Raw genomic sequence first — 13,513 nt, 5'->3', positions numbered from 1 at the left:
CTAGCACCTAAAATCTCCGTTTTTCTTTTCTTTTTTTTCTTCAAACCGAATATATGCAAGTAGCATATACACAGGCTAGGATTGAGTTTTCTGGATTCTGAACACTCCGAGGTTGGAACAGTTTGCTTCTCCCCACCCCACCCCCCACCCGGCATCATCCTATCCCTCTTATTTGACGTGAAATAAATGATTTTGTTGTTTTTCTTATTGTGCTTCATAGGCTCAAAAACATAGTTTTTGAAATGACTGCGTACATGTATGACTAAATAAAAATATCGATGACATTTTTGTTCTGGCTGGGTACTAGACATTATCCAAAATCAAATGATTCAGATTTCTTTTTTCCGAACATCTTTAATGTAGCAATATTATAAGAAGCCCAATTTATTTACTGATATTGACTTAACCCACAATGTGGATGCATAATCAGTTTAAAATTTCATATGCATTTTAATTGTTCACAAAGGAGCATAGTAACAGAGTTTATCACAGGGTCAAAATAAATAAAGCACATTATTTGTTCTGTGCTTACAAAGCTTAGGTGTTTAAAGACCGGAGAGTTTTGTTTTGTTTTGTTTTGTTTTGTTTTGTTTTGTTTTGTTTTAATGGCTATAAAGCACAATTAGCTTATATCTGTCATTACTTAATAAATACATATATAAAAAAACAGATAAGTGTATTGATTTTATTTTGGCTACGTAAATAGTGTACTAAACATTGAAACATTTGTTTTCCTGAATTATGTGTTTAGTTGTGCTAACATTTCTATATATTTAATTATACAGGTGATAATACTTTAACAGACCTTGATATATTAAAGCATAATGGTTAAGAGCACCAGGTCTGCAATTAAGCAAAATTATAGATCTCAGATCTACTTCTTACTAGCCATAGGATCGGTTTTATTTTGTTTGTTTTTTTTTTTTTTTGCCATAGGTTCTTGTACAATTTACTTATATGTGACTTGGATTCCTCTTCTTTGCATAGAGGCAACAATTGTTAGCTCAGAGAACGTTAACATTTAGAAGAGTTCATATGTACAAGTTGTTCACAACTGTTTCTGATAAATTTTAAGGACAATACATGTGAACTTTTTACATATATTTAAATAAGTTGATAAAATATAGTCATAAACATGCTTATTTTTAGTTATCTATTTCATCCCATCCAGCAAGTATAATACAGGAGAAAATAATTAGGAGCCATTAGAGAAGATTTCAGGCAAATTATTCGATGCATTAGGAATATTTTTACATCATACAAGTAACCTACATTGAAAATGAGATCTGAAGGAAAATTCCTACCAGCAGAAAGCGGTTAAAGGCACTGTGGAATTTTATTCCAAATCCTTTTAAAAAGACATACTCATATCCATCCATAAGCATGCTTTTGTTTGTATTGAGTTTCTTTTACCTTCAAATACTTTAAGTTAGAAGACTGATCTGTCTTCTTTTGATGTGAATAAATCCCATTTGGTTGAATGCTGCCATCTCCTTGGTTGTGGAAGCATGTTAATGAGAAGACTATATATAAAAATCTAAATTCTCTTGTATCATGATCACTATACTTAGAATATATAGTGGTCACAAAAGTGGATAGAAATAATAAGGTATCAAAATAGAATTAAAAAGGGATGGGCAGCCTAGGTGGCTCAGCGGTTTAGCACCACCTTTGGCCCAGGACGTGATCCTGGAGACAGGGCTCCCTGCATGGAGCCTGCTTCTCCCTCTGCCTTTGTCTCTGCTTCTCTCTCTTTGTGTTTCTCATGAATAAATAAATAAAATCTTAAAAAAAAAGAAAAAGGGAAAACAAACTTTTTATTAGAAAATATTGCCATATATCTTTAATCTATTAATGAAGATTCATTGTAAAGAAATTTATAGTTTGGAATCTTCCAGAACAAGCATAAATAAGGCAAATAAATACCTCTTGATAAAAAGCAAATAATCCCCAAATATTTTCTTTCTTTTTTTTTTAAGTTTTATTTATTTATTCATGAGAGACAGGCAGAGAGAGAGAGGGGGGGGGGGCAGAAACACAGGCAGAGGGAGAAGCAGGCTCCATGCAGGGAGCCTGATGTGGGACTCAGTCCTGGGACTCCAGGATCACGCACTGGGCTGAAGGCAGGCGCTAAACCGCTGAGCCACCCAGGGATCCCCCCAAATATTTTCATATACAGCTGGTTGCGTTTTGTTGTTGTTTGGGAGTACCTTGCTGTCACTGTTGCCATTGTTCTTTTTAAGGGACTATAAAATATTTGGCAGTGATTGGTTTTCAGTGTCTAAGATAAATGTTGTACCATCTCTAACATCTCTCCTAACATCTTAAAATTAATTCCTATTTTATAATTTTGAAAATATCAATTCATACATTTCAAAATCAATTTTTCTTTAAAGGCGTAATTGAATGGCATCAAACAATTGCTATTTAATCATATCAGTGGTAAATTTTGACAAAACATTTTTCGTGACAGCTTATGAACCCATTTCCCAATGTAAGAACTATTCATTAATAATGGCTTATCTATATCTAGATGCTACATTGTCATCACTTATCTACCTCTCCCCACACCGAAATAACCATTATTTTTTTTTAAGATTTTATTTATTTATTCAGGAGAAACAGAGAGACAGAGAGGTAGAGATACAGGCAGAGGGAGAAGCAGGCTCCAAGCAGGGAACCCGACATGGGACTCGATCCTGGGTCTCCAGGATCATGCCCAGGGGCAAAGGTGGTGCTAAACCGCTGAGCCACCCAGGCTGCCCCCATTATTTTTATTATATTGCCTCTTTTTATTTTTTCATCAAATTATATAATTTGTGCTAGTCATTTGTAACTTAAAAAAAATTATCCCATAATGTACATTTCAATTTTGCTTATTTTACTCAATATTTCACCAATCATACCTGTGTTGTTATATGTATAAGCATATATAGAGAAAATAGTGTTTATTTTTTCCATTTTTGCTTTAAAAATATTCTTTTTTTTTATTTGTTGGTTTCATTAAGGGAAGGTCATGTATGCATGTAATTTAGAAAATTTATTTAAAATTAACATTTGCTATGCTTATTTACGGAGAATTTCTACCCAAGAAAGCATTTTATAGCTTGACTTTTTTTTGGCTATATGCTGCTAAATGCAGCAAGGTAAACTGATTTCTAATCTAGTTTTAGAGATGATATATTTATTATAAATAAATAAAATTCATTCCAAGAACAATTGATAAGGTTCTCCTAAATCTACATTTCTTCCTTATTGAATTAGATAGGCAACCAAAATTTCTTTTGGTGGCTTTAGTTAATGGTCTCAGTGGGAAGAGAATAATGCAAACCTAAATGTAAAAAATGCACTTTTACTAAATTAAGAAGAAATTTAATATTGTTCACAATACCAAATTTAGTAAGTGTTACCAAAAGGTTTAAAACTAGGGTCGCCTGGGTGGCTGGGACTTCTGGGTGGCTCAGTGGTTTAGCGGCTGCCTTTGGCTCAGGGCGTGATCTTGGAAACCCAGGATGGAGTCCCACATCAGGCTCCCTGCATGGAGCCTGCTTCTCTCTCTGCCTATGTCTCTGCCCCCGCCCCCCGTGTCTCTCATGAATAAATAAATAAAATCTTAAAAAAAAAAAGGTTTAAAAGTAATGTAACCATTTCTCTTAATTTACATCTGACACTTCAATATAAGATTTGGCTCAGACACATGGTTCATTTAATCAAGTAGGCTTTTGTCAACACAAGTCCACTGACATCTAGTTGTTTATATAATACAGAGGTCTCAAGTTTTATATGCCTAAGTATCATCTGGGAGATTAATTTTAAAAGTGAATGTTCATGGATTTCATTTTCAGATTCATTTCAGTAGGTCTGCATTAGGGCTGAAGTTTGAACATTTGGCTGAAGTTTGATCTAGAATCTTTAAATGCAGATTTTCTACCCATCCTACTTGAAAACCACGTGACTGGTCCTTTCTCTGGAGTTGCTATAATTCACTTGTATCTCTTGTGAGAAATGAAGCACATAGTTCAGTATTGTGAACTGTTTTTTTTTTTTTTTTTTTTGGTATGGAAATAACATAATTTTATCAATGGTCAGAAAAAGGTTTATATTGTTTCTATTCTTTTCTGATGTTAAATTTTATTTTGTAAACAAAATATTAAGCACATGAATTCTTAAAGAATGACTTAAATACCTCCCATATCCTTCTTAGATGTCAAATTATACTTAGAATGCTTCATTTATAACTTCTTTTTTCTTAAGTTTGTGTTTGTCCATAGAGCCGCCATTTTTGTGTAAATCATTCACATTGATTTTTTTTTAATTAAAAAATACTGAGTACTTACAAAATACCATATATGGTTCTTGAGTTGTTAGGATTACAGATAAATGAATTCTTCTCCTGGAGTAAACTACCTGTTTGAGTACTATCTAGTAGGGACAGAAGAAAGGCTGTAGACATAAATTACTACATATCAGGTCGTAATAGGAATTTTAAAGAGTAAAAATTGGTTGGATCACAAGTGGTGTAAAGGGTAGCTATTTTATAGAGTTATCTGTACAGGACTCTGTGGAAGTGACATTTTAGCAGATACCAAAATAAGTGAGGACAACCACTATAGACATCTGGAGAAAATATTCAAGTCAAAGGAATAGCAACTGATAGCCCCTAAAGTAGAAAGGAGCTTAATGATCAAGATAATGGGAGAACATTGTGAAAGTAGCAGAGTTAAGGAGGAGAAAGTGATTTTAAAAAAATAAATGAATAAGCCAGTGACATATCTGGTTACCTTATAGATCATTTAAAAACTTTGGCTTATGTGACGCCGGGATGGCTCAGTGATTGAGCATCTGCCTTTGGCTCAGGGCATGATCCCAGATCCCGGGATGGAGTCCCACATCAGGCTCCCTGTGAGGAGCCTGCTTCTCCCTCTGTCTGTGCCTCTGTCTCTCTCTTTGGTTGCTCACGAATAAATAAATAGAATCTTAAAATAAAAGTAAAAAAGTAAAGACTTTGGCTTAATGTGTAGAGCTGGGAAGCTACTTGATTGTTGTTAACATAAATGTGACCTATCTGATCTTTCTGGTTCCTGGATGGAGAACAGGCCCCTGGGGCAAGGGTGGAGGCAGGGACACCAGTTTGGAAGCTATCCCAATGACCTACATAAGCGCTGACAGTGACTTAAACAGGGGAGTTGTCTTAGTGACTTTGAGAAATAATAGCTGGATTCTGGGTTTATTTTCAAGATAGATTGGACAGAATATGGATGAGAAATAGGAAAGAGATGAGTGGAAATGACTGAAAAATTTGGGCCTGAAACTGAAAGAATAGATTTCTATTTACTGAGAAATATCAGATCGCAGCAGAAGCACATTGAAGGTAGATTTAACCAAAATATTTACTTTGTGCATATTGAGATACCTGTTAGACATTGAAGTGGACATGACTGTGAGAATTCCCTCCGGCTTGCCCATATTATGTTTATTAGTTACCACTGGAGTTTAGTGTCCTCCACAACCTTGAATATTTGAATGCAATAGCTGTTAATGGCAATGTATACAACCAGAAAATACATGGTATCAAGCCTGGATCTGAGATAATCATCCTTTAAAATTGTGTACCCAAATAAGTCTGTATTAATGTCTACCTTTTGTTTCTGCTTCTAAATAATCTTTCTACCAATAAAAAGAATGAAACATCTGTCCCTCATTATTCTCTTACCCTTTCCCCAGCCCAGCACACATGTATCCTAACATACACACCCCACAAAAACACCACTCCAAACTTGCACCGCCAGCATACCCCTACCCCAACACACACACATACATACCCAACAACCCCCCCCACATGCATTCTCACATATATTAAACTGTTATTAGCTACAATTTCATTTTGTTCATAAATAGATAATTTCTTACAAGCTTTTAAATTCTATTAAAGATCAATTAAGTAGATATATAATAAAGTAGGACTTCAAATTATGTTTGTATTTATACATAAGTTATTGTTGAAACAAAAAAAGAAAGCAAGTATTAACCTGGAATTCGGGGTTTTTCTCAAAAGCATAATATTTATATTTTCTATTCTCATCTTTATAAAAATGAAACAGTTTAATGTTCAAAAAACAGATGTAACTAACAATTTGTTTTAGTGATGAAAAGGAATAGAGATAATTCTGTCAACATAATATGGCTATAGAAGTGTTTTGCTTGTAAGCAGAGCAATTTTTTTTAATCTAGGTAATAATAATTAACATTTGCTAAAACCTACTATACACAGGCATTGTGCTAAGGGCTTTGTGTGAGTTATTAAATCTTCACACAGGTCTTGTGAAGCTGATTTCATGATCATTCATTTTCTAGATTAGAAATGGAAGACACTGAGCAGTAAAGAAACTGGAATGTGGTAACACAGTGTAATAGGTATACCTTGAACATGATCCACTTCTATCTTACTCTATCATCTGTTTTTATAAGCATGAAGCCACACAAAAGTGAAGCATGTGAAAAAAAAAAAAACCTCTGTATGTACAATTTTGATACAGAGCTTTATATGAGAGAATCCGATAGACTAGCCTTATTTCGATGGTTGGTATTTGGACAACAGCAGGGTTGGCATCCCTGGGAGAATTATTTGCAAGGTAGACCAACAGTTGGCACAGGTCACTTTGCAGATAATGATTTGAGACTCAGCACTCAATAATCTCTTCCTTTACTACATAAATGAGGCAAGAAAATAACTGGGACAGCAGTTTCTTAAGGATTTTTATATAAAATAACATAATTTATAACCCACATTAGGCTTAAAATAGCATTCCCTTGTTCTGGTTTTCACTCAGTTGTGGAATGCGTCGAGCTCTCCTATCCCGGTTTTTGCACATGTTTTGTCTTCTGAGGATGCTCTTCCTTGATTTCTTTCATTTTTTAAATTAGCCTTCTAAACTCAAATGTCATGTCTTCGGAGAGAAATTTTTTGACTACCTGATCAAGAGACTTCCCCTTACTGTGCGCATTATTAACTTTTTAAAATATCATAGTCTTGTGTTTATTTCCTTAACAACACTGCATGCATTATTTATAAATTTATTTCTGTGTGTACTTGTTGATTGCATGCCTCTGTCTCTAAAAAATAAGCTTACTTCACTTTTTAATGCATAACACATGCCTGTCACAGCATCCTGCACATCACAGATGATCAATAAGTACTTATTAAATTAATGAATCAATAGTGCCACTGCTCTCTCATAATCATCCCACTACACCCAATAAATAGAATTTTCCTCACTTTTTAGTGCCTGGTGTTCAAGAGTACTTTCTGTGATTGGCAAATGTAGGTGAGAATGTAAGAAATTAACTAAGCTTTCTATAAACTAGGTTAGCTCACTAACCATTTGCTGCAAATAGATTTGGAGTTTGTATCAAATTATTCCAAATTTTCTGTTAAAAATCTTTCTTAAAAGCCTTATTACCACATCACACTTATAATAATTAAGAGAAGGCCTGCCATATGGAACCTAGTAGATTTCTTCAATCCATAGACCTGCTCCTGTATACTATAAATTTCTTTCTCTCTTTTGATTTCCTTTTGGCAGACTGAGGAAGTATGCACTTATTTCTAGGGTGCGAGAGTTTTTATTATAGACACATGTAGAATATTACCAAACATTATCTCCTCATTTATTGAGATGATCATATACTTTTATTTATAATGTTAATACAACAAAATTGATTTTTAAATGTAAAATGAGTTTTTCATTATTGAGATAACTCTCATTTGATCATGCTTTCTGTATAATAGGACAATTTGCTAATATTTTGTTAAAGAGTTTTGCATGTATGATGATAAGAAATTATTCTTTGATTTTATTTTTGCCATATTTTCATGTCAGATTATATTGGCCTCATAATATGAATTGGGAATTGTTCCAATCTGATGGATTTTCTGGAAGAGTTTAAGACATCTGTTTTTTTCTTTAAAGTATTAATAAAATTTACCAGTGAAGTAATCTAGTCCAAGAGTTCTCTTCATAGTTTTGTTGTTGTTGTTGTTGTTTTTAAGATTTCATTTACTTATTTGACAGAGAAAGAGACAGCACAAGCAGGGGGAGCTACAGGCAGAGGGAGAGGGAGAAGCAAGCCTCCCATTGAGCAAGGGGCCTGACATGGGGCTCCATCCTAGGATCTTGGGATCATGACCTAAGCTGAAGGCAGATGCCTAACTGACTAAGCCACCACACAGCCCCCCCCCCCCCTCATTGTTTTCAACCTTGTTGATTGATATAGAGCTATTTACACTTCGTATTTTGTTTGGGCTAGTTCAGATAATTTGAGTTTTGTCTTATTTTTCTACAAAAATTTTATCTTTGATATTTTCAAATTTATTGACATAATGTTTGCTTATGTCCCTAGCATCTTTTTAATTACTGTGTTATCTGTACTGGTGTTTATTCTTTCATTGTTGAAATTATTACTGTTTTCTCTCTTCTTGATTTGCCTTGCATGGAATTTGGTTAGTTATACTAATCTTAAAAAAAAAAAAGTTAACTATATTTACTTCCTATCCCTTGAGATAGTGCAAACCTGCTCTATTAATGATGAATCAAAGCAGTGATCTTTAATGAGATGGACAACGCCTGTAATGAGCATGTTAAAGTGAATGCACTATCCATTCTCCAAAGCTCACGTTCCATAGGAAGTGTTTGGAGGCCGCTCCATTTACCACAGTAATAAGGGTTGGAGTGGGTAAGACAGAGACCAGCATCATGACAGTTAATTGGTGGCTTCCCCAAGGGAACTGAAAACAATTATTCTAATAACTCTGTGCTGAAAGGAGAATTAGGGGACTATTTAAATACTTTAAGGGCTACTGGTCACACGGTTCAATCTGACATGTATTTCTGGAAATCTGAAGTGATATTATGATGTTGGCAAACAATTCTCGATGGTCCTCTCAATTTTTGCTTATCTTGAATCAACTTTTATTCTGTAGTATGTTTCCAAATTATGTTTGTATAGCAAATGGCCTTAGAAAATAAAGATATTGTCCCTTTCCAGGGCACAGACCAAATATATATTTTATATATATATATATATATATTTTTTTTTTTTCTTACTGTAATGATAAAAGTATTGTCCTCCTCTGGGAAGGTATTTGAGCAAGTTTTCTAACAGCCTGCTCATTGTAGATTTGGATTTTGAAAGCTGAAGTCCCTCAGTTGTGATGCAAATTCACTCTGTGCAATATGTGTACTGGGTCACTCCATAAGAACCCTGATGAGTATTTGAGAGCAAGGACAACTGATGTAAACATGAAGCACAAGATTCTTTCTGTGCTATGAGTAATGAAACACTCAGTCTTTGTCTTTGACCTGAGTTTTATGTCTTTTGCTAGCATCCATGCACTTGTGACAGGTTGACTTGTTAGCTTGCAAATAGAAAACCTCAGATACTTTGTAGTTCTTGTCAATTATCCCCTACCCCCTTACATATTCAGGACATAAAGGGAGCAAGTATTAAATTGATTTCAGACTAAGTGGACTGTGAGTCCACAGACCCACTCAGGGATCATTTCTCTAACCACTAACCACTAGATGTATAATCAGAATTAACTTACTTGGCATAAGGTGTAAACACTACATTTGGTCCTTCACCTGTGTGGTGGGGATTAATTCACAAGGCCAGACCTTGCAAAAATCAGACAGAATATGGAGAATGAAAATTATATGCTATTACTTCGAGAAAGTAGTAACTTCAGATACTCGACCAGATGCAGTATCTGCACTACAGAAAATTAACATCTCAGAAACATGGCATGAGGCAAAGTATGATTTATAACATTAATTTATTTAGATGTATGTTAGGAGAGAGAATCAGAATGAGTTCACAATCACTTGGAAGAAGTAATGGTGTATAGTTACAGTTTCCCCAGGACTATGTTAATTTCTTTGCTCCCTTTCATATCATCCAAAGAGATCTAGATTCTTTGGACATTCCATGGAATATTAATGGTATGCTGAATTGATAATATCATACAAATAAGATTGGATGAGCAAGAACAGAGGCCTTGGTGAAACATGCAGTCCATGAGGTAGAAACTAAAGATTCAGAGACTTCCTACATTGGTAAAATGTCTAAAGACTAATGCTTTTAGCATTCTGGGAAATCCTCTCCAAAGTAAAAACAAATTATTTCATCTGACTCTCCACCATGAGGACTTTTTAGATTTATTTCTCTTACTTTATAGTGATTCCAGAAATAAAAATGTCTTATTAGATTTTGTCTTCAAATAACATTATACTATTTCATGAACAATATAGGGAACTTACAATTGTGTAATTCCATTTACTCTTCTCTCATAGTTTGTTCTCTTTATGTCATATATTTTACTTCTGCATGTACTATAAATCTCACCGAATGTATAAAATTACCATAAAATAGTCTATTATTTAATAATATATCCACTGGATGTATAGCAAAATGATGGTCCCTTGGCCTTTGCGTCCTGTTTTGCCCAAGAATAAGTTCCATTAAAGGGGAGAAATGACATTGTAGATATTACTAAGGTTATTGATCACTTGATTTAAAATAAGGTTATTCTGGATTATCCAAGTGGGTTCAATGTAGTCATATGATCCCATAAAACTAGAAAATGACTAAAGAAGGGGAAGTTAGAGAGATTAAGATCACAAGAAAAATTTGACCTTCATTGCTGGCTTGAAGATAGAGGGGCATTGTGGAAAGTGTGAGAAGGAAAAAAAAATTCTGGCATCAATCAGTGCACTTAAAAGTGGATCCTAAGCATAGAAAATAACTGTAACCAGGCTGATAACTTTATTTTAGCTAAATGTGACTAAGATCTATATATTACATATCAGGTTTTTGACCTTCACAGCTGTTAATATAATAAGTTTATATTAAGGGGCTGATAATGTATTATACATTGATGGAAAGCTAATTAAGTATAAAACACATAAATACGTCTATTACTTATGTATATTACTAATTATGTATTATATACATTGTATATAATTAAATACATGTGCATGTATATTTGATAGGTAAATAACATATCCTTTTCTATAGGTTTTTACTCCTTTTATTCTATGACTTAATGTGTTTTCTCAAAATTCAAATGTTGAAACCTAAGCCCAAAGGTGCTGGTATTAGGGGATTGGGGCCTTTGAATGGTGTTTAGGTCATGAGGGTGGAGCCCTCATGAATGGGATTAGTGCTTTTATAAAAGAGTGCTTTTATAAGAGAGCCCCCAACACTTTCTACCAAGTGAAAATACAGCAAGAAGTCACTAATTATGAACAAAGAAGGGGGCCCTTACTAGCGAGTGACCATGCTGGCACCTTGATCATGGACTTCCTGATCTCTAAAACTGTAAGGAATTTCTGTTGTTTATGGGCCATCCAGACAATGGCATATTGTTATAGCAGTTATATGAACAATCTAAGACATACTCCTTGTAGATGTAGGTTTCTGGCTTTTATCACTTTTCATTAGCTTGAAGAATTTAATATTTATTGAAGTGTATATTTGTTAAAGATGCAATCTCTTAGATACTGTTTGTCAGAAAATGGTTTTATTTCACCTTCAGTTTTGAAGGATATATTCACTGAGTATATAATTCTAGGTTGAATTTTATTTTTTTTTTTTTTTTTTTTTTTTTTTTATTTTTTTTTTATTTATGATAGTCACAGAGAGAGAGAGAGAGAGAGGCAGAGACACAGGCAGAGGAAGAAGCAGGCTCCACGCACCGGGAGCCCGATGTGGGATTCGATCCCGGGTCTCCAGGATCGCGCCCTGGGCCAAAGGCAGGCGCCAAACCGCTGCGCCACCCAGGGATCCCTGAATTTTATTTTCATACAACATTTTAAAGATATCTTTCTCCTGAGTTAATTTGTCATGAGAAGTCAGCTGTCATTTGTATCCTTTTCTCCCTTTGTGGAATATGACATTTCCTTCTGCTGCTTTTAAGAATTTTCCCATAGCTGTGATGCTTTTAAGTTAATCTGCAATATGCCTATCTGTACATTTTTTATCTTCCTAAGGGTTTCTTTAATCTATTAGTCTTTCACTGGTTTTTTGGAAAATTCTCACACATCTTCAAACATTACGTCTTGTCCATTATTTCTCTTCTTTGGAGATGCCAATAATATATATATATATATATATATGTATTTTTTGAAGGGCTCTAAAAACAACATTTATTGTCTTATTAGGGACTAACTGAAGAGACAAGTTCCCAGGCTGATCCTTTAGCTTTCCTAAGGCCATATGGTCACGGCTCATGGTTCAAAAGTAGCATGTATCCAGGGTGGGGTAGGGGAGGACAGCATCAACCTGGAGGTCCCCACCACCACAGATCTCCGTCTCTGGATGGATGTGGCTAAAGACTATATATATATATATATATATATATATATGTTATATATATCATATATAAATATATATATCAACTTGATTTTGTGCCACATATCTCTGACCTTTTCTATTTTGTTTTCACATTTTTTCACTTTAATTCTATAATGAGGTCAATAGAAACTATCCAAACTTATCTTCAGTGTTTTGTGTTTTGTGTGCTGTTTCCAACATGTTGCTAGGTACATCAATTATTTTTTATTTCTGATAATTTCTTTAAATTTCTATCATTTCCACTTTATTCTCTTTTTTAAAAAAGATTTTTATTTATTCATGAGAGACACACACACACACACAGAGAGAGAGAGAGAGAGAGAGAGGCAGAGACACAGGCAGAGGGAGAAGCAGGCTCCATGAAGGCAGCCCAACACAGGACTCGATCCAGGGTCTCCAGATCACGCCCTGGGCTGAAGGTGGCACTAAACCGCTGAGCCACCTGAGCTGCCCCACTTTATTCTATTTTTAAAATAATTTCTCCCTATAGACATTTTCCATTTGTTCATGTGTATTCTCAGTCTTTCCTACTGAGTCATTTAACACATTTATTGTATTTTATTTTAATGTTCTTATGTGATCATTATATTCCAATGACCATATCTTGGTGCCTTTCTATTGACCTTGGGTTATATTTTCTTTCTTTTTTGTGTGTCTCATAGGTTTTAAAAATTTTATTCTTAACTATACTAGAATTACATTGAAAAAAATTGAAAAAAAAATTCGCAAAATAGTCTTAAAAACTAAGTAGATACTGAAGTAAAGCCTAGGCTTCATTGCAGATTTATTTAGAAGCATTTCAACATTGGCTTCAACTGTTTTAGTGTCAGGATCTGGGCTTGCTCCTCAGCAGGGCTTGGGTTCTGAGCACCAGAAAACTTTGGTGATCTTTGTGTATTTTATATAATAATAAAACTACTGACCTTACTAAAGCTTTTATGGTTCTTCCTACTTTAGAGTAGGATGCCTACTTCTTGGTGCCTTTGGAAATTTTCTTTGCACATAAGGCCAACTTCCCATCCTAGTTTTTTTGCTGTCAGGCTATCTCTCTTGACAATCTGTTCAACATCAAACTTTTGACCTATCATGACTTGAATGATTT

This window comes from Vulpes lagopus, chromosome 9 (genome assembly GCF_018345385.1).
Source record: "Vulpes lagopus strain Blue_001 chromosome 9, ASM1834538v1, whole genome shotgun sequence".
NCBI lineage: Eukaryota > Metazoa > Chordata > Mammalia > Carnivora > Canidae > Vulpes > Vulpes lagopus.
Note: the sequence above shows the minus strand (reverse complement) of the source record.